This window comes from Alligator sinensis, unplaced genomic scaffold, assembly GCF_000455745.1.
Source record: "Alligator sinensis unplaced genomic scaffold, ASM45574v1 scaffold560_1, whole genome shotgun sequence".
Classification (NCBI taxonomy): Eukaryota; Metazoa; Chordata; order Crocodylia; family Alligatoridae; genus Alligator; species Alligator sinensis.
In genome coordinates, this window is record NW_005841837.1 from 4553061 (window position 1) to 4571979 (window position 18919).

Here is an 18919-nt window from a genome sequence, read left to right on the forward strand (position 1 = left end):
AGTCAGGTCACAGGGCAGGCAGACGATTCGGGACGGGCTGCCGTGCCATGCACAGTGGATGCAAAGTGTGTGTTGGTGGGATGTGACCCCAGCTACGCCAGATCCCCCTGCAGGGCAGTGCACGGTGCTTTAGTCCTGCTGCCAAGGGCTGCTTTGGGGTGCAGAGAAGGGAGATCCCGCTGCCTCTGGGATAATTCCTGTAGTATTCAATCCCAAATAAGGCTGGTGACAGAGATGAATCTGCATATTTTCCAAGTGATAGCACCTCATGTGGGGAAGTGTGAGCTCTTCCAGGAGGTGATTAGATACAGACCTGTCTATCTGTCTGTCTAGAGAGATTGCGATTGTGTGTATATACTTCTATATAGACATCTACATAGAGAGAGATACAGCTATATATAGAGAGGGAGAGACATTATGTGTGTGTGTGTGTATGTATGTATATATCAATATATCTATACATTTTAGTTACATAAGTATGTGATGGTAGCATTAAACACCCAGATGTAAAGGATATATAAAAGAGGAGAGCTTTACAGTTTATGAAGTTGAGCACATGTTTAATGTTTTAGGAAAGATTAAAAAAAACATTGAGATGTATTGTGTACATCTCACAAAAAGCCTATTCACATAAAGCCTCCTGCTTTATTTTAATTGCAAGTATCACTAACGGTATTCTTAGACTCATACTCAAGGCTATAGGTATGGTCTGTATTTTTCTTGTAGTAATTCACCATAGTGTAGGTACAATATCAAATGTATATTTTTAAAAAATGGTCAACCAGGAGTCTACATGACCACTAAACTAAAACATCTTTCCTTTCATGTTATACATTTTTTGGCAACCCCATGCAGCTAAGTCAATTTCCTAAGGCAGTCGTTTTATTCAGTTTTGTGTGTGGCAAAATTGAGTAGCTAATTTTGACTTTGTATGTTGTGCTTTATTTATTAATGCACTGTGTAAACATTTAACAGGTCTATTTATTGATACTTTTTGATACATTCATGTTTATAATGGTGCATGGAGGGCCTACAATTTTCTGTTTGCCCAGGGCCCCAGTAAACCTTAATCCACTGCTGCATGTTTGACAAGCTTTCAGGCACACAGAGCCCTTCATCAGGTCTCCAAAAAGGAGCACGTGCCTGCAAGTTTGTCATGCCTATCTCCCAACTGTGCAGTTCATCCAATAAAAAAGATTACAAAAATACCCTTGCCTCTCATGCATTTCCTTGACACTGGCAGTATTACAACACTCTAATCTGTTTACTTGTTTAAAACATTCATTCAAATGCTCTATGGTTTGAAGAGTCCAGCTAATTTCCAGATGTAATGACTAGCTGGAGTGGGTTAGGAAGAGGAGGAGTCATGGTCCACTTCCTTTTTACAAACATACTCCTTCCTGATAGAACTGGAAATGGCACAATTCATAATGTTGTTGTAGTAGACAGACACTCTCCTAAAATCCTGAAGTTACAGGACCAAAGGTGGGTCATGTGGGCATAATATATTCCTTAGGAGACTAGGAGATACCCATGTAGCTCTAGGTAACAGGGGGCTAATGGATTTCAATGGATACCCTGAAGCCAGGCAAAGTTTGCTTCTCCTGTTCACACAGCACTGCTGTCCCTGATGCCTTTTCTTAAACTTTTGGGGTTTTTTTTTGTTTGGGACGGGGGGAAGGGGGGGAGGGGTTAGTATTGATACAGAAATTTCACCAAGAGGTATTGAAATTTCTGTATCAATACTAACCCACCCCCAAAAAAAAACCCCAAAAAACAAAAAAACAACCACTAGAAAACATCTGGGACTTGCAAAATTGCTGAGCATTGACTTGATTCAATTTTCATTGATGTTCATGGTTAAATACGCACCCCCCCACCCCAACTTTCCAGGGAGAGAGAGAGACATGCTGAAGTTGGCTGTTTTTTTAAGTACTAAATAGTATTGAAACTATCAATCCGTTATTAATGATACATTAATTGTTTATGCAAACATCCCTTGATCAGCCACTATTGGGCTGCAATGAACTTCATAAATAAATGTAAATCATACAAATGAACTGAGCTCCAAATATAGATCACAAAACTTTTGTAATGACTGTTGCAACGTATTCCATCCACGTCGGGTTTATCATGTCTCTGAAGTTGTATTAGATAATTCATTCAGCACTTTGCAGTAACCTAGAGTCTCTTGAAACATTTAGTGAGACTATATGTATTGCAGGTCTCTCCCTCCATCTCCTTCATAGATCCTTAGTTATTTGAGGGTAGCTTTATTAATGCAAAGTCAGTAATGGATGACTCGCTCTCATATTTGCAATTTTCTGTTCATTATATCATTCAGTGGTCTATATGAAAGGAAGGAATCAAGATTGATGTCTGGTATTTAGTGCTGAGAAGTCACCAGGGAATGTAAGTGAGAGGAAATGTAAAATAATAGTCCTGCCTGCCTCAATTAATTGTCAGATTGCAAGGTGCATTTTTTTTGTGCTGCTCTCACTCTGAGTCTGTTTTATTAAACAGATAAGATTTCTCCACATGGATGTTAGTGTCCCCTGCATTGATATGATGTATGTAAAATGTACATGTACTTAGTCTTAAAATATGCTGGAATCAGAAGGCAGATCCATAAATCAAAGGTATCAGACAAAAACTCCATATAGCTTAGGTGGGTGCTTTAAGATATGCTGCTTTCAAGTTCAGATGAGTGGTACACACCAAGATCATTCTAAAGGAGGGGACTGGGGCCTAAAATGAAGGAGAGAGAGAGAATGGGCACGTCTACACATGTGCCTGACTGCACAGTTGTTAGTCATTTAGTACTTGCATTTGTAAGTACTAAATGACTGCACAATAACAGACATTAATGCACAGTCCCAGCAGTGCACAGGTTGTTTCCAATCCTACTGCAAAGTAGCTCTTTGCTACTGTGCAGTAGTGTTGGTGTCACGGTTTGTGCCCATTGACACTGTCACTGTGACGAGCTATGTCAATGTAGCTCATCACTGTGGCGATAGTGTCTCGTGTAGACCTGCCCACTGTGACTAAGTAGGCAGTCTCTCTAGGTTTACTCAGGACTTTTGTTCACCTGAACTATTGGAGTTCCAGTAATTTGAATGATACTAAAAATTTAACACTCATGTTTTCGCATGTATACAGCATGCACATTTCCATGCTACAGGCATAAGTTAACTTCTCAGGGTAAGAGTGTAAAGTGTGTACTTTAAGTGGTACTCTCATTAAAGGTAAAAAAGTTACTTTCAGAGTAAAGGTACAGAGACTGACCATATATAACAAGACTTAAGAATTTTCCCTCTAAGTTAGCTGTTATATTAAACAAATGTTTATAGTTTGCTCTGAACTATTGTGTAATGGCTACTCTCATGTTGGATACTGGTTCATTTGAATTACTCTGATCATGGGTGAATCTAGGATTTTGAAAAGGGGCATGCAGATTTAGGGTTGGGAAAAGGGCCAGACACCTACCACTTGCTCTCCTGACCCTTGTTCCTCCTTCCCCCACATGCCTGGGCCTGCCTTCCCCCATGCTTGTCTCACCACTGCCAGCCACTCCATGCCTATGCCTCTCCCCTCCTATGCCTGTCCCTCAACCCCTTTCCACATGCCCCCTCCCCTGCCAAGTGAGCCATTTCAGCCCTGGGCAGGCAGCAATTCAGTCCTGAGTCTGGAGCCAAAGCAGAGCTTCAGTTTGGCCTAAACTGGTGCTTGAATCCAAGATGAGCCCCCTGCCTTCCCCCCACCCCCCCCGTGCTGATTGAAGGAAAAGCCTTGTCTTGAATTGAAGTAAATATGCTATGTTTTCATTGGCATGTTTATTAATTTGCTATATCATTCATTGTATATATATAAAAAACAAACAAACTAGGCAAAAATAATCAAAATATGTTGTTTGTTTAGCCCTGTAGTCTTTAGAATTAAATGTACGTGTCTTTTTCAGATTGATAAATCTAGCCTTCTTGAGAGTCTTTATAGTGCATGCAATACTTCACTGAAAGTTACTTCCACACCTCCGTTAATGTTCACCTGAGTTAAAAACGGTCTGCAGGGCTGTGAAACAAGAGCTACATTACAAGGAGAAGCAAGCAGAAAGCAGAATTACAGAAGAAAGGATATAGGCAGACAAGGCTCTTTGGGTGAATCTGATATCTTTTATTAGACCAACTTAAATAGTTGGAAAACAATTAAGGATAGTTTGATTAGTGGAATATCAAAGCCATTAAAAAGTAAAGAGGCCATTAACACCTATAGAATAAAGAATGTAGAAGGAATTAGGTAGATTTATAATGACCCATTAAATCAGTTGACTCCCTCACTGCTGCCATTGCCAGGCAGTTGATTTTAAACTTTGAATGGACCAGGAATCAAAGGTGGGTTCAGTCCCTCTCTCCAGCCCCAGGATCCACCATTGGCTCTGATTCCCTGTGGTAATTTCTGTGTTCCTCTTGTATTTTTCTAGCATATCTATAATGATTTGGGGTTCCATTGAATATATGATGGTACAGTGTGCCGTCATCATGAGGCACTGCATAAGTTGCTGTCGCCAGTGCTCCTTTAACATTGTACCTCCAAATTTATGTCAACACAACCTTTGTCACATATTTGAGCCTCTGGGGGACCATATATTTAATCCTGCTCCTGTAGTTTTTTTCTCCTTGTATTTTATTTCAAACCCCAGCCTCAACAATGCAAGGAATGTTTTCCCTTTTTAATTATAAACAAGTAAAAAATCTATTCCTCTGAATGTTAAAAAACAAAATACCCAAACTTTTAAAGAAGCACTTATTTTACCTGCTCTTTATAGAATGTAGGTCCCATTGCAAGGCTCAATACCACACTACATTAGTATAATTGGTTCTGATAGCTGGTGTTCAAACTACTAGCCTCATGTGTGTAAGGCATTGTGTATATGCATTTCGTTAACAACTGTATGTGCGGTTACAATGTTTTTTCATGTACCTATTATGACTGTGTATTATGTATCACCCTCTACAATAGGGAACATATTCACAAGCAGTACTACAGTATGAATTCTTAGTAAGGCAGAGCAGAGGATGATTGTACAGCTTAATTAGTGGCTTGTAGTTGTGGTTACTAGGATTTCACAAACTTGCAAATTTAGATGTAGAAATTCTAGACAAGATAAAACTAAGCACCAATTCAGTGCAACATTCAAGAAGAATTAATACTGTAAGGGTGAGAATAGTCTCCTGGGTTTCAAAAGGGTTGCTCACCTGCCTAAAGTGCATGGTTTATGTGCTTTGGATTTGTGTATGTGTATCTGGGTCCAAACTTTGAATTGGTTCTGGATCATATCTGTCTTCTTTTCTCTCTTTATAGTGCATGGGTGTGCATTTTAGTTTTCACTGGAAATGCATTTGAATCCCTGACTAACATCAGTCCAACCCAGAGGCAAAATTAAATCTTGTAGTGGAAAGGCTGATTAAAATTTCCTCTTCAACTGTTCTTATGTTTACTGCCTTATGAGAGCCTAATCCTGTTAATGTACCATGAGAAGCTTTTAGTTTGATAAACGTAGAGTGGTGTTTCACATTTGCATCGTAAAAGTCCACCACAAAATCTTAAGTACTCATGACAAAAAAGCATGTAGTCCACATTTAATTTGCCAAACAGATTTATTATGTAGTACATTGATATCCACTGATTTGAATAGGAACTAGGTAGCATTATCACAGTCTTCACTCTCGTGGCTTGCCCTATTATTGGAAATCCACTTCTAATGATTTCTGGTTAACCATAGCCTAGAGCCTTTCACCCATTAACTAAGTTTAACCAGCACTTGTATATACAGAGGGCATTCTTTTTCTCTCATGGAAAGGTAATGAAAAGGACAACATTATCAAAATACATGGTGTAGAGAATGAATGCTCATGTATTGTCACTGGTTTCCAATAAAAACCACTCTTGGCTGTGTGTACCATCCAGCAGTACTACTGGCTTTGGGTCTCATCTGAAGAGGTAATGAGCACTCAGACCCTGATACCACACCATGAAATTTAATAATGAATATACTATCTCCTAGCATTGGTAGGAGACTCATGCATGCCTTTTTTGAGCCTGTGCAGCTCTATCAGATCAAGGAGAGTTCTGCCTTTCATTTCAGTAGGAGAAGAATGAGTCACAGCAAACTGCTGGTCAAACAATATTTTGCAGCTTAAAGTCTGCAGAAACATCAAAATGAATGTTTGTTTGTTTGTTTTTCCCCAAATACCTGGACTGAAGCGGTATTGCTAATAAATCCTTTTGTCTTCCATTAATCACGATTGGCTTAAAAAAAAAAAACTTAAAACCCCCTGCATGTTCCAATTCTCCTCTCCTCTTCTAATAATCAAGGTTGTAAATTAACTATCCAGACTGTTTAGCAGAGCTCAGTCCCCACTGGAATGACCATACACAGCAGGCCAGCTCTTCAGCTGCTGTAAGTTAGTAGAACTGCACTTAAGCAATGACACTACACAAATAACACTAGCCCTGAGATTCCAAGTTACTTGCTCAGCTCTGAAGCATCCCATTGCTTTCTTGCTTGCTTATAAAGTTGTCAGAAAGAATGGTGATCCTAAGAGCTGCAGTCTCCTAGACAAACTTCCCAGTCCGTTTATTAAGGTACTTGCAGGTCCTGTTCTTGGAAGAAGTTCTAAAACCTTTAGATGAGCAGTAAGGTTTTTATTTTGGCGCCCATCCTTCTGCACTACAAGGGTTACCCAGAAACAAACAAACCAAGCTGAAATAAAGAGCCAAATGCACTAGAAACACAATATGCCTTTGACATTAAGGTGCTCGGGAGATGGGAGTTAATGTATGTTGAGTATAGCTGTGGCTGCCTTCTAGAGATCTGGAAAATATCTATTTTATAGCTCGTGCGCTCAAATAGGAACAGCTCATAGTAGCCTTACCGGATCAAAGGATCCAACCCCTAGACAATAACCTCTTTAGGACAAAGAGTGTCATTTTCATTTCTACAGGGCCTAATAAAGGGTTTGAAATTCTTGACTGGAGTTCCAAGGTAAACCCAAACGTAGAGGTGCTTGATGAAAGATACCTCCTTCACAGCTTTCCTGTTTGTGCTTAGGGTTTGACCAGTAATATTTAGTCAGTCATGGGAATTAACTAGTTAATTAACTAGTCAAAAAGTTAAAGAAATGGCTAACTTTAAACTTTAACTAGTTAAAAAAAAAAAGGTCAACTTTAATTTTTTTTTTTAAAGTATAAGTTAAAAGTTAAAAAAAAACATTGAAATCCGTCTTTCCCAGAGTTTTTCCTGACACAGCCACTCTCTAGGACTTACATGAACGATATTTCTTTATTGAAACTAGGACTTCTTGTTTGAAAGACGTAGAGTAGTGCGCCTTCCTATGAGATATGGTGTCTTAAGCTCCAGAGTTCCTTAGTTCATGCTGGCATTTTCTGTGCATTTGCAGAAGCCAACAGGGCAGCCAGTTGGCTGCAGGAGAGGGAACAAGCACAAGCAAGCAGAGACATTGATCCCAGTAAGACTGGGAGCAAGTAGTGAGTGTGAAGCAGACGATGACTTCTGTAATTTGAATGAAGATCAGAACCAGCAGCCCAGGGCCGAGGAAGTTGAGCATTACTTCTCATCTGTGAGAAACTTATCTGAGATGTCACCTACTATGAAAAAAACTATTAATCTGTTATAACACAAGCATTCCCTCATTTGCCCATGTAGAGCGATTGTTCGGTAGTGGGGGTTTAGTTTTGCAAGACAGAAGAGGAAAATCGTTAGATGAAATTTTGCTGAAGTTCAAGAAGCATGTTTAAACAGCTTCTGCTATGCAATGGAACATTCTTTTTCTCATTTAAACTGATTTTCTCATTTCAGTCTAATTTTGATTTTCAGACACTTTCATTATTTCTCATTCAGATGTATGAAATACCCTTTTGTTACCTTTTAAGCAATAAAAATTGTAACAACAGAGGTTTTTTTCCATCACCCTCTACAATAGGGAACATATTCACAAGCAGTACTACAGTATGAATTCTTAGTGTCACCTGGCTATGAACATCTCCTTTCTGTTATTCTGGTATACCTATATGATGCATTGATTACAAAGTACTTCACATGGAGAGGATGAAAAGGATCTAACATTACATAGGTATTGGTAAATTGTTATTCCGAAAACTGTATGACAAGTATAACATTGTTTTCAGGTAAAGCGGGGTCAGTTCTGAGTAAATTGGTGTGCTTCTGTGGCTTATGGAAAAGAAAACCACTCACTGCATTTGAAAATGAAAAATGATGCTAAGAGGCAATTCACCATGTTTCACACAGTTCTCACGAATCAACTTTTAACTAGTTTCTCTTTTTTTAACTTACTTTTTAACTAGTTGCAAGTGGAAATATTTAACTTTTAACTTAAGTGAATTTTAAAGGATGCTAACTTTTAACTTTAACTAGTTACATTTTTTCCCATGACTGTATTTAGTGTAACATATCTCAGCATTGCAGAATTGTCAGCACTCATTTTCCATGCTTTGCTAAAACATGGTATTTGTCTGTTTTTTTGTTTTTTTTTCTTTTTGTTTTGTTTTTCTCATTTCCTCCCGCCCATTCTCTCTCCCCACCTCTAATATTCACTGTTTGGGAGTGCACATCACAGCATAGCCTATAATTACATGCTAATACTTATTATTTATTTCCACAGGGTGTTTACCAGCCTGGGTGGTTTGATGCCAGGGAAGCAGCTGTTTCTTCTTTTTTACTTTCACTGTTCCAAGAGCAAACCCCTGCCTCGTTGAGGGCCTAATGCCAAGTTTAGTAAAGAAGTTTTCAGTGACTGACTGTGATGAGTTTTGGCTCAATCCCTTGCTTCCTAACAACCATACAGCGTAGAAGCACGGAAGTACAAATCTTGGATTGCGTAAAGCATACACCACGATGGCTCCGCTCTAGTGTCACTCCTCCTAGTCTCTCCCTTATTTCTCTGGAACTTTGTGGGTTTCTCCTGTTGCACCTATGGTTCACAAGGAAATATATAAGTACTAATACTGTCCTCTTTCTGGCATTACCATGACAGATCACACAATCGAGCTCATGCTAGCTTCTCTCGTTGAGTCCATGCAGATGAGTACTGAGATGAAGGATTATAGAATTGTATGCAACTGCTGCGCAAAGGCCAATGAATTGCTTGTTGACATTTAAGAAAACAAGAAATTCCCCCTGCTGCCTCAGGTAAAAATGTGCGTCCTACAGATTAACACAATTTACTAAGCGTGAAAGCTGGGGACTTCGGGGAAGGAACTTCTTCCTTTTTCTATTTATCCTTTTTTCCCTTACATCCACACCTCCTCTTTCTCCCCCCCCCCACTATTCTACAACTGAGAGCAGCTCCAAATTATACAATAGCGCCTGAGATTTTCACCTCTGCTTTTTTTCCTCTGTGGCACTGGATTGACAGGGTTTTGTTTCTGAACAATCAATGAGCAGCAGGCTGACTAATCAGCTGAATTTCTTTTTAATTCCAGGTGACATTAGCTCTGCCTTTAAGTGCATAACAAACTACTGGCCTGTATACTGCCGATTATTTCTTCAGTAGATTTACTGATGCTATAGTACAGTATTGGACAGAATTTTATGCCAAGCTCAATGCACTTCATGTTGCAGGTGCTCAGAACTGTGACAGAATTATTGTCCTCAGATTCCCAGGGTCAAGAAAAATTTGCAAAATGCACCCTACAATCTGAACACAGATTTGCACATACAGTCTGCTTTACTTTCCCCACGACATGTAGTGCTAAATGTAGTAAAACTTGCCACTAACATTATCAGATTTGACATTAGATCATGCAGAAGGGGAAACAAGCTCCATTTTTCTTCGGTTGCCTTTCAAACCTGAAACCATTTTTTAAGCTGGTCCAAACTTTAAAAAGGGACAAGCCATAAAGAGATGTTTGCATTGTGCAGAGTCAAGAAGTGATTATTTTATCTTCCATAGATACTATTTTTTCATGTAAGATATTATTTGTTTTAATATGTGTGCTAAAGTTATGCAGAAACCACCTTTGGCTAACAAATTACTGAAACGTAGTGAAGTAATTCTATGAATTACCGAGAGAGTATTATCCCGGGGTGCAATATTAAAGCAATTTTGTAGTAGAGTAATAAGTTTGCAGCTATGATTTTGTCTCTAGTTATCTGTGCTGGTTCATGTAGCAGGTAATGGGATGTATCAGCTTTCATTCAATGCGAGGGTTCAGGATATTATACACTGGAACTAGAATTTCATGAAAAGTAGCACTTTGCGGAGGCTGGAGCAAGAACCTTGTTAGAAAACATAATGCCACCATCTCCCCCTCCTTCTGCACAACAAAATATTGCTGTGTAGCACTTGCATTAAGCTAATTCACAGCCTGCAGTCCACAACACAGAAAATGTCTTGTTATCAGTACGCCCAAGGAGCTGGCTTTTTCTCCATTTCTGTAATGCAGCTGGCACTAACTGCCATACAAATAACTTCAAGCAAAATGGCTAATCGGGAAATACACAAATGCCTCCAAGTCAGCCTGAATGAAGCAAACCAAGATAATTAGACCTTTCATTATCTGAACCCTAACTGCTTGTGTTTGAGACTGGAAGGATTAAAAGAAATTAGGTATGCAGATGAAAATACAATTCAAACTGTGTTCTTCTCTAACTAAACTTCACAAATTCTTTCACTGAGTTATCAAAGCCTTGATGAAGTAGAAATAGTTCTAAGCTGTTTGTAATGAACCTGCTGAGGAGTTCAGTTAAAACAGGATTGAAATCTTTGTTTACCCATCAATGCCTCACTTTGAGTCTGAAACCACTGGCTACTATTGTGTGGAAAATGAAAGCTCCAGCCTTGTATTTCTGCTTCTACTGAAGGCATCAAGCAATTACAATATGCATTGCACACTGAATTGAGGCTTTAGTTATGCCAGCAGGAAATCCATGACACATGGCTGGGATTGAAAAGAGAAACTTCTATTGTAAAGAATAGGTATTCAGGCCCCCAGAATGCATTACTACAATATTTAAGAATCAACATCTCTGGAGATATGTTGCTCTCTGACAGATGCAGAAGGATGCGCACATTTAACATGTTTACCCTATTATCTTAGCCGAAATATTCTCTTGGCCAAATTCTCTGTGCTGGTTCACAGCCTATGTCTGATCCTCTTGTAGAAACTTTGATAGTTGAAACATGTTGTGTGCTTTGAAATCTATTGGGTTTGAAGGTGCTCTCTACCTGTAAAAAATGGGGCATGCATACTGCAGATATTTTGGACAAGGCATTACAGAAGGCTGTGCAGTAGCCTAAGCAGTTAGTCAACATTTGGGGTCTGGCTAGTTGTTTTCCATTAGAAGAAAATGAGTATGAGAGTCAAATAGTGTTTTGCTGCAGAGCTGTTTATTTACAAAAGTACAAAATGTTCTTTGCAGAAAAACAGTAGGAACACATAAGAAGCAGTTTCCTTATCTGCATTTTTCAAGCTTTCCTTTTATTTTAGTCAGCACTATGCCCAAAAGAACCTGTCATTGTCCTTTTCCTGGCCTCCAAGTGATTGACTCCTTTCCAACTGATGCCATGCCTGTAGCCACACAAATGGAAACCAGTGCCTTACACCCTGTTTGCAACCAGTCCGCAAGCAAACCTCTTTTATTTCGCCTTTTCCCTATGTTACCCAGTTCCTTGGACTCCTGTTATTTCAGTCACTGTACTACATAAATGAGCTTAGTTCATTTTTCCATTTAACCTAAATTAAAGGTCACTGTGGTTTTCTAGTTCCAGTGAGGTCTGTCATTGTCCATACATCACAGGTCCCCTTGCTGGAAGCCATCAACAAAGTATTCCAAGCAGCACAGGTGATTTGTATTACAACTCAATTCTTTGCGTTTCTGGTGGGCAAAGTTGACTCGAAGAAACAAAGCTACTTCATAGATGGTGTCTGATTTCTTCATCCTAGAAGGTGGAAATCCTAAGGAGTCTGAGTTCTGGTGGTTCAGGAGCTCCCCTAAGGAAAGAAGCAAGATGTTTAGGGCCAGATTCTCTTCCATTTATTAGGCATCTCAGTGGACTTAGGCCCCTAAGGGCCGTGTTGCTAGGGTTGTGCAAAACTGGTCGTATTCGATTTGGATTCAGATTTGGCCTGAATCAGGGACAGTGATTCAGTTAATTGATTAGGATCACTGTCCCAATTTGATTTGGCCAAATCCGAATCTGACGATTTAATGCTGATTCAGAGAATCAGTGATTTGGCCAAAGAAACCGCTTTAAATGTTTTCTCTACATACCTCTGGTGGGGCAGATGAAGCAACCCACAGGAGTGGGGGAGCCCCCCCCCGCATGGTTGGCGGTGAACCTGGAAGTGAACTGGAAGTACTTTCAGTCTACTTACAGATCTACCACTGAGCATGCTGGGGGGCCACTCTGCATCTCCCCAGCACACTCCCTGGTGGACCCAGAAATGGACCAGAAGTGGACCAGAAGTTCTGGTCCACTTCTGAGTCTGCTGCTGAGTATGCTGGGGATCCCCCCTATGCTCCTGTGGGATGCTCCATCTGCCCCACCATTGCAGCATTCATGAGCTGCCTGGTACCATGAGGTATGTAGAAAAAACATTTAAAGCTACGTCTATGTCTGAATTGTTGAATCTTTCCAAATCTCTCCAAATCGATTCAAAGGGTTTTGATTCAATTTGGAGAGAATAAAGGGTCTCCTGATTAGGGAGATCTATTTAGGGTCTCCTAAATAGATCCTTATTTGGATTTGGAGATTCGGCCACTGAAACGGCTGAATCTCCACCAAGTTGAATCAGCAACTGAAGCTTCGCACAGGCCTTTGCACAGGAGGTTGCAACCCTGGAGGAGGGAAGTTCCCACCCCCAGGGAAGGGAGCAGGAGTTGACTTGGTACCAGAACATCTCCCTGCACAGTAGAGTTCAAGGGGTGGAAAGTTTGTCCGCACAGAACAGGAGGCCTAGTGCAGGGGACACTGCATCCTGGGATGTTGGAGGACTACAGATTGGGAAGCTCATCTGTGGGGAGCGGCCACACATTAATGAAACACAAGGTAGATAACACAAATTAGAGACAAACATGCCCTGGAGTGGCATAATTGTGAGACACTTTAAACTTCAAGTGTGCTTAAAACTAGTGTCAAGTGTTAATGTGTGGACAAACCAGAGGTTAAGAGCTCCAGGAGCCACCTAAAATTAACGTGTAATGAGGCTCTAAGAATGATTCTATTTCACCTTGTTTAAGTCCCCGAAAATACATGAATGGATCTATTTTTTTTTTTTTTTTTTGTATCACACCATCAATTTACCTAACATTAAGTCACAAAGAAAGCAATGAGGAAGACCTACCCACCTTTTTCATTAGTTGCTTGTGATGGAATAGAATAACATCTAGGTGCCTAACTACGTATGTGTCTAGTCAGAGAAATAGAATCTGAACTTTATTTTCTCTTCCTCGCAAATGGACCCTGAAATGCTGTTGGATTTTAAGTCTTCTATTCAAGATGCTAGAGAAATTCAGTCACTCTGAACATGGAGTATCTTTGATGAAGAGCTGCCCTTTGAAATTCAATGACACTTACCTTATGGGAAAATGTTTTAGTACAAAAGGTAATCATTACTAGTCTATCTCAAACCTAAAAAAAAATGAAACCACCCATGTGTTTTCTTTCTCAGTTGAGTTGAAAGTCTAATGCAGCTGAAAAGGTGAAGTGTTGCTTGCTAACCAAACATCAAGAATTGTGCTTTTATAAAAAGTGAAATCTCAAATACTAGTCTTTCAAGTATTTAAATTAATGGACTCTAATGGGTACCTGGGAACAGAAAAGGAAGGTGAGTGGTGAGGGGAGGGGAGGAAAAGTGACCTTAGATCAAAGGAATGGTTTCTTTTTAGTGGCAAGAATGACAGACTGTAGCTTTGAAAAGACATGAGCAGTGGGGGCTTTCACAAGTCTACTTATAACACAGTGACCACCTGCATTTTCACCCCACCTACTACTTGCTGAATTCACAAATGTCTCTGTTTACAGCCTACACATATAGACCCTGGCAGAGTCTTCAGCTTCAACTGTTGTACCTGATGCTTTTAGTTCTGGAAGTTTCTGGTATATGGTCATCCTATAAGGAAGGGTTGCACTGAGATTCAAATTGTAGGCTTTGAAGTCTTTGGATGAAGTGGATGTAGTCTTTCTGGACTTCAGCAAGGCCTTTGACACTGTGGACCACCCCATCCTCATTAAAAAACTAGGCAACTGTGGCATTGATGCCTACACAGTCAATTGGATTGCAAATTGGCTGAAGGGTCATACTCAGAGGGTGGTGGTGGATGGGTCATATTCAACCTGGGGGGAAGTGGGCAGTGGAGTCCCCGAGGGCTCGGTCCTTGGGCCCGCACTGTTCAATTTCTTTATCAGCGATTTGGATGATGGGGTGAAAAGCAACTTTTTCAAATTTACTGATGATACCAAAATTTCGGGTGAGGTGGGCACACTAGTAGGGAGGGAAAAACTACAGAATGACCTGGATAGGTTGCAAGGGTGGGCTAACAAAAACAGGATGCCTTTCAATACTGACAAGTGCAGGGTGCTGCACTTGGGCAGTAGTAACCAGCAGCACACTTATAAGATGGGAAACTCCCTTCTTGAGAGCACGGAGGCAGAAAGGGATCTTGGAGTCATCAATTGATTCCAAGATGAAAATGGGCCAACAATGCGAGGTCACGGTCAGCAGGGCTAACTGGACCCTATCAGGCATCCACAGGTACATCTCAAGTAGGTCCAAGGAGGTGATCCTCCCCCTCTACGTGGCACTGGTCAGGACACAGCTGGAGTACTGTGTCCAGTTCTGGGCACCCCACTTCAAGAGGGATGTGGACAACATTGAGAGGGTCCAGAGGAGGGCCACCTGCATGATCTGGGGACAGCAGGGCAGACCCTACAATGAGAGGCTACGGGACCTGAACCTGTTCAGCCTTCACAAGAGAAGGCTGAGGGGGGACCTGGTGACTGTCTACAAACTCACTAGGGGGGACCAGAAGAGTTTGGGGGAGACCTTGTTTCCCCTAGCGCCCCCCGGGATAACAAGGAATAACGGCCACAAGTTGTTGGAGAGTAGGTTTAGATTAGACACCCATAAGAACTACTTCACAGTTAGGGCAGCTAGGATCTGGAACCAACTTCCAAGGGAAGTGGTGCTGGCTCCTACCCTGGGGGTCTTTAAGAAACGGCTTGATGCCTACCTGACTGGGGTCAATTGAGCCCAGTTTTCCTCCTGCCCAGGCAGGGGGTTGGACTTGAAGATCTACAAGGTCCCTTCCGACCCTACTTCTATGATTCTATGATGAGCTTACTTGGCTCAAAGAAATTAAAGTTATTGCTTGTTTATTCTTTTGTGTCCAACCCATGGCTCTTTAGCTTGAATCTCTACAGTCACAGTGTAGATGGGGCATCAACCAACCAAAGAGAGCTGAAATGGAATTTACTTAGTTTATGGACCTTGTGCTGTGCCACAGATTTCCACCAAGACTACAGTGGAATAATAGGTTGAAAGTGTTTCATATCTCCATTTCACACTTTCTCCACTATGCAGAAGTAGATTTCAGCTGAACTTGAGCCAGATGTTCATTGGGTATAAAGCACAGTAGTCAATGGGTTTGTGCCAATTTATGTCAGATGAGTATATGAGTGTCTTGCATTTAGCTCAAAAGGATTCAAAGTTCTTAAAAAGGAAAGAGTTCCACAGTCTTGCTTTTCCCAAAATTTGATGGGCTCAACTCTCATTGACATAAAGGAGAGACAAAGATGTCTTAGGCTGATATATTTTAAAGGACCTGCTGTGTAGTTGTGATAGAGTGAGATCAGCTTTGGAAGGCAAGGGATTCTTCATCAGGTCACTTACATAAAGGACTAATTTTTGCTGCTAAATGGGTTAACCCAAAATGCATTAATATTTTACCCGTCTTAAGTGAAAGGGGATGCGATAGAAATGAGAATTGGGGCCTATATTTCTGAATGCTTAAAAAACTGTAAATGTCCAAAATGGAAAATATGTAGGAGAGACCAAACAACAACTGTGTACCAGAATGAATGCACAACGGAAATCTATCAAAGACAGGAATACCCAATTACCTGTGGGGGCACACTTCTCACAAGACAACCACTCTCTCTCCAATCTCTCAGTTCTAATCCTCAAAGGGAATTTACAAAACACCTTTTAAAGATGAATTTATGAACTTCACTTCATAAATCTACTGGATACAAAAAATCTTGGACTAAATATAGACATTGGATTTTTGGCACATTATAACCTGCCTATCATCTGATAACCCCAGGTAATCTCTCTACATTTTCCCAGCTACATTTTACCACCAAGTCAACATTCTCCCGTCCACCTCTCTGCCTCGTATCTATTGTTTCCCATTGCCTCTGAGCCTCACTGCCACGCACATGCGTTTTCACAGACTTGCATTTTGCATATTGGCTTCTATTCCATCCGGGAAAACACAAAACACCAGCAGACTCTCCCTATGCCTGAAGAAGGGTGTTTGTGCTTGAAAGCTTGCAAAGAACATTTTTTTCCAGCTATTCAGTTGGTCTAATAAAAGATATCACATTAACCCAAAGAACCTTGCCTATAAAAGTATATTTATTCTTCATCCATATTCTCCTAGCAATTTACATACTGTGCCTACTAAAATATATAAATTGGATCTTCAAGAAAGCCTCTATAAAGGGTAATTACACCCAGTAATCCTAGTCCTCTGAAAGTATACCTGAGAAAATATGACTAACCATGGATATTGTAGGTGATGTGCATAGAATTCCAAGTTTACCTGAGCTCAGAAGTGTTGATAATTACACAGCCAACACAGAATAAATGAAGCAAGGTAATGGTGTTAGTTCTTTTCTGAAAATATCTGATCAAAAAAGCCTAGGGCAAAGCAATTACTTTAAAGTTCTTATTTTTTTTACCCATTTAATTATAGAAATTAAGCCACAAAGAGCAATGTGTAAAATTGCAGATTTGAATATAAATCCATAACAGCTGTGCATGAACTGATAGCCTAGGATAATAAGCAACAATGTCTTTTGATTGAGAAGACTGTGTTTGGGCAGGGGGGAAGCAATCAAATGTCTATAACTGTAATTATTCATATTGCACGTCTCTAGTTGTGTAAGGCAAAATCCTTTTTTTTTTTTTTTTCTTCAAAGCAGAACTCTCTCATGGCAAGAACCAGAACAAGATGAATGTGCCAGCAGTGTATCAGCCACTGGATCCTCTGCAGGAAGCAATTAAGGTAAGAAAGCCTATCTCTTTATTATTAGATTTCTGAACACTTATATTTACAAAAAAGCATAGAGACAAAGTGAATTCTAAGGTTACCCAGCAGGCCAGCGGCAGTTGGGAATAGAAACCAGGTCTTAAAAGGGTCATCTCAGTGCTTGTGTCAATAGGCAAAACTGTCTGACATAGATTCACCGAAGTACTTACAATTGACATACATGAGCGGAGGAAAATTTGTCCCATTAAGTTATGGGAGACGAGAGGCTTATCTAATCTAGAAAGCGTTATTTTAAGTGTGCCAAAATGACCAAAGGAGCAAATATCTTCCTTGGTCTTGATGCAAATATATGGTTTAAACTTGTTTATTTGGTTTATAACTAGTTCAGGTCCAGGACCCTAAATAAACAATACTAGTAAAAGGCACTTCTGTAGGGCTATAACTTACCTATGCTAGTGTAGTTGTGTTGGCCAGAAGTGTTGTATCTATGAGGAGTATCTGGTAGTGTTTATGCACTGGGCAGCTGGTTTCCAGGACATAGGATGTAGAGGCAGGGGGGCTCTAGAGTCCTGGCAGCTGTGGGTTTTAGATGCAGGGAGAAAGAGGAGGAGTCATGGGGGTGGACCCAGGCAGGGTCCTGGCAGCTATGAGGGAAGGCGTCCCCAAGCTGAAATGTCAAGCCTCTTGCCTCCATGGCAGGCACCACCAAATGCCATACTGGAAGATATACAACTCCTAATTCAGTGACAGAGGAGGTGTAAGGAGTGGCACCCCTCTACTGTCACCTCCTGGCTCCTTTCCCCACTCCACCCAGTGCAGCCGCATCCATTCCAGTGCCCCCTTAATCAGCATCTTGGACTTATGCAGGCATTCACCCACCCCTAGTTATGCTAGTTAACCCTAACTGACATAGTCAAACTATTAAAACTGGATATATTTTGTCCGTCACTGAAAACCAGAGCAGGTAGAAAAATTTGTGAAGGAACACTTTTTCGTTAGACAATTATCATGTGACAAGATCAGTTTCTTCCTTTGAAATATTTCAATTTTTGCCACTTTCCTGGGAAATGCTAAGTATATTTCTGTTCAGCTTGATATGTGTGTAATTCAAAATGACAGTCAAAGCAAACTATTCTGAGACTATTTCCATTTGCAAAAAAGATTCCTAGATTGTTGGCTTTTCATAGAATGATAGAAAACTTAAGTTGCAAGGGATCTCAGAGGGTCATCTCGTCTAACCCCCACTTCAAAGCAGGACCACCCCCACTAAATCAACCCAGCTAAGGCTTTGTCTAGCCTGGTCTGAAAAAAAAACACATAAGGATGGATATTCCACAACCTCTCTAGGTAACCTGTTCCATCACTTTACTACCTTCCTGGTGAGAGAGATTTCCTAATAGCTAGGCTAAACTTCCCTTGCTACATCTTGAGACCATTGCTCCTTGTTCGGTCATCTGCCATCACTGAGAACAGTGTAGCTCCATCCTCTTTGGAACCACACTTTAGGTAGTTGAAGGCTGCTATTAAATGGATTCCTTGAGGATCTGCCCCATGATTTGTCTAGGGACTGAGGTAAGGCTGACTGGTCTCTAGTTCACTGGATCC

General features: G+C 40.6%; 1 protein-coding gene across 6 annotated transcripts in view; it reads left to right on the forward strand.

The window, feature by feature from the left end:
• Positions 1–18919, forward strand: part of LOC102386226 (E3 ubiquitin-protein ligase Topors-like) — an 88903-nt gene that overhangs the window by 40272 nt on the left and 29712 nt on the right. For 3 of the 6 annotated variants that reach the window (XM_025203004.1, XM_025203000.1, XM_025203009.1), the window contains exons 2-3: positions 9072–9226; positions 17247–17329. The gene's annotated coding sequence lies outside the window, so the exon portion shown is untranslated. Of the gene's footprint in view, positions 1–2394; positions 2413–9071; positions 9235–17243; positions 17330–18919 lie in introns of those variants that run through there. The other 3 variants (XM_025203013.1, XM_006015469.2, XM_006015468.2) reach the window with 3 other exon arrangements.